Here is a 3647-nt window from a genome sequence, read left to right as displayed (position 1 = left end):
CCCTCAGTCTGAGGAAGGTCAGTTGAAGTCCTTACTGCACAAGTCCAAATTTTAAGAGAAATGAGTCCCACGATGAGTTTCCTCATGCTTCAGCCATGCGTGGACCGGTCAGCTTCCAGGTGTGACTGCAGCAGGGTCTGTCGTCTTTTTCAGAGTCACTGTGCAGGGGCTGGCGAAGCTGCTCCCATTCACCTACAGCTCCCAGTCTACTGATGTTTAAGGATGGTCTTGGAGGTTGGGCCCACTAGAATAAACTGAGTCCAATACTTCTACACAGTTATGTTCAACTGGGCTCCTTGATACCGGGAACAAGGTGGTGGGGTTTAGGGTGTTGCAAATTTCAACGGCTATGTGGGGAGTTTCACATAGCAAGCTTTGGTGCTTGGTTAATCTAGCATTTTTTAACCAATGATGTCCTTTGGTATTTATTAAAGTTACCACAGCATGAGGGGCCTTTATATTCAGGTTTTGCCTAAGGGTTAGTTTATCTGCTTCTTGTGCTAACAGGGCCTTTGCTGCTAGGGCCCTTAGACCTGGGGGTCAGCCTTTGGAAACCCTGTCTAGTTGTTTCGAGAGATGGGCCATTGGCCTTGTCCTTAATTTGGACAAAATAAGACCTTGTTTTGTCCAAATTAGAATTGGTATGATGGCTTTTAAAGGAATAGGGTACACTTTTTTTTTTTTAACTGCTTGTATATCTCTCTCTTTCTCTCTCTGACTTTGCTCTTTGTCTCTTCCTCTCCGTCTCTTCCTCTCTCTCTCTTTGCCTCTTTTCCTCTCTGTCTCTTTCCCTTTCCTTTCTCTCTCTCTGCTGGTCTTTCCTTGCCTCTACCAGCTGCTTATGCTGCTGTTTTCTCAACCCCCACGTGTTGGGGGCGGGGGATCTAAAACAAGCTGGTCTGGGTTCCCTAGCTTACAGGTTACCTTGTGTCATACCTTTGAAACAAGGGACCTGTCCAGGCTTCATTCTAATGGCCAACCTACCTCTAATGCTGGCCAGTCTATCTTACACAAAGTTTTAAGTTTTAAGTGGTCTCCCTTAAAGTCTCCCTTAAAGTTAAGTCCCTTAAGTTTAAATTTTCAACATAGTTCCTAGTGGGGCGGGCTTATTTTGTGCCTCACCCATGTTTCCTCTAGACAGAAAACCACGCTCACACCACACGCACACCACAAAACAACGGGTAAAAAGGGCACACACACACTTTTGTAGTTTACACCAAACCAAAATAAAAACCAAAATCAGAGTATCCGGAAATCCAAGCCAGGTCAAAACCAAAACCAAAGTATCAAGCAATCCAAGTCAAGTCAAAAACAAAACCAAAGTGCCAGTACAGGCACACCGTGGGTGATCAGGCCACGCTTCCACTCAAATGGAGTAGACAAGTTCCCAAGACCAGTCCTGTCAAACAATTCAAACCAAGTCAAAACCAAAACCAAAGTGCTGATAAAGGCATGCCGTGGGTGATCAGGCCACGCTTCCACTAAAACGGAGTGGGCAAGTTCCCAAGATCGGTCCTGTCAAGCAATTCAAACCAAATCAAAACCAAAACTAAAGTGCTGATAAAGGCACGCTGTGGGTGATCAAGCCATGCTTCCACTCAAACGGAGTAGGCAAGTTCAAAGACTAGTTTTACCAAGTTTTAGATGTCCAGACTCCAAGTGCCCGTTCCTTCCCGGTGTTCAGCCACCGCCTTGATCCTCCACGGGGGCCTGCCACACACTGCTCTGGCGAGGCGTCCCACGGGGCAAATGCCTACCCAGGAGCGCTCTCAGGATCCGCGTTACTCGGGCTGGTGAGAGTCCCCCACAGGGACGTTCCACAGGGCAGGCTTAAGCCGCCTAAGGCGCTGCCTATACCATCCACCAGTCACCTCTCTTCCCGGTCAGGGAACCAAGAAATGTAGCAGGACAAGATGCAGACAAAACTCCTCAGACACCGAGTTACAGAAGGAAGGGGTTTATTCAGCCGGGGGCCTCAGCAAGATAGTCTCAAGAGCCAAGCTCCCCGAGTAACCAATTCCTGTCCCTTTTAAGGGCTCACAACTCTAAGGGGGTGCATGTGAGAGGGTTGTGATTGATTGAGCAAGCAGGGGGTACGTGACTGGGGGCTGCATGCACCGGTAATTAGATCGGAACAAAACAAGATGTTTTCACAGTGCATTTCTATACAATGTCGGTAATCTATAAGATAACAGAACCAGTTAGGTCAGGGGTCTTTAACTACCAGGGGTCTTTAACTACCAGGCCCAGGGTGCGGTGCCCGGGCTGTCTGCCTGTGGACTTCATTTCTGCTTTTTGTTTTCACTTCTTCTTTCTTTGGAGGCAGAAATTGGGCATAAGACAATATGAGGGGTGGTCTCCTCCCTTAAAAAAAGTAAACATTACATGCACCAAAGAATATGAAGTTCCAGTTAAACAGGAGGAATGAATTTTCAAGAGCTATTGCCCAGCAAGGTGCCAATAGTTAATAATTCATTGTATATTTGAAAATAGTTTTTAAAAATACATTTTGGCCAGGCGCAGTCGCTCATGCCTGTAACCCCAGCACTTTGGAAAGCTGAGGTGGGAGGAGAGCTTGAGTTCTGGAGTTGGAGACCAGCCTAGGCAACATAGCAAGACCCCATCTCTACAAACTATTTATATGTATGAGCCAGGCATGGTGGCATTCCCCTGTAGTCCCAACTACTCAGGAGGCTTGATCTCAGGAGTTCAAGGCTGCAGTAAGCTATGATCACATCACTGCACTCCAGCCTGGGTGACAGAGTGAGACTCTGTCTCTAAAAAAAAAAAAAAAATTATAAATAATATATTTAAATGTTCTCACTACAACAAAATATATAAGTATGTGAAGTAACGAATGTGTTAATTCACTTGGTAAAATCATTCCACATGTGTATATACCAACACGTTACATAGTACCCCATCAATATATATAATTCTTATTTTTTCAATGAAAAATAACAGCAGAAATTGAAAAAAAGAATCACGTGGAAGCTGCTCACCCCCACATTTATCATGTGATGTTGCAACATGGCTAATGAGAATCGTTATTTTGAAAACTTTAAAATGAAGAGAAAGTGACGTTCATACTCTGTGTAGCAACATTTGAGGCAGCGGGTGAGCATGACCCAGAGAAAGGTTTAAGCAATGCAGTCGATGCTCCTGGTGCTCCACCCAGTTGTCCTTCACGATTGCATTCATTCATTTACCTGTGAGGTTTGGCTTCCACCCACCCCCAGGGCAGCCACAGTCAATGACTGACTGACATAAGGGCCTAGTGTAAGGGCCCTGCCTCAAGATGGATCAACTCCATGGTGCACAGTCCAGAGCTCCCCATGGGATTAGGCTGAGGCTGGACTCTTGCTGAGACCACCTCCTTGTTTAGCTCCTTCCTCTGTCCTATCCTCCTTCTTCAGTACTTTTCTTCTAGGAGTAACCCCTCTGTAAGAAATCATATGCATTACAACCCCTACCCCCAAAGTCATGGGCATCCCAACCTCTATGCCTCAAAAATTATATGCATCCCACTCCCTGCACCCCCCCCCCAAAAAATGTGCATTTTAACCCTTATCCCTCCAAGAAATCAAGTGCATCCTAAACCCTGTCCCGCAGCAAATCATGGGCATGATAAACCCCACCCCAAAACC

Source organism: Colobus angolensis, unplaced genomic scaffold (assembly GCF_000951035.1).
Source record: "Colobus angolensis palliatus isolate OR3802 unplaced genomic scaffold, Cang.pa_1.0 Scaffold36, whole genome shotgun sequence".
Classification (NCBI taxonomy): domain Eukaryota; kingdom Metazoa; phylum Chordata; class Mammalia; order Primates; family Cercopithecidae; genus Colobus; species Colobus angolensis.
This window is presented reverse-complemented; position numbering follows the sequence as displayed.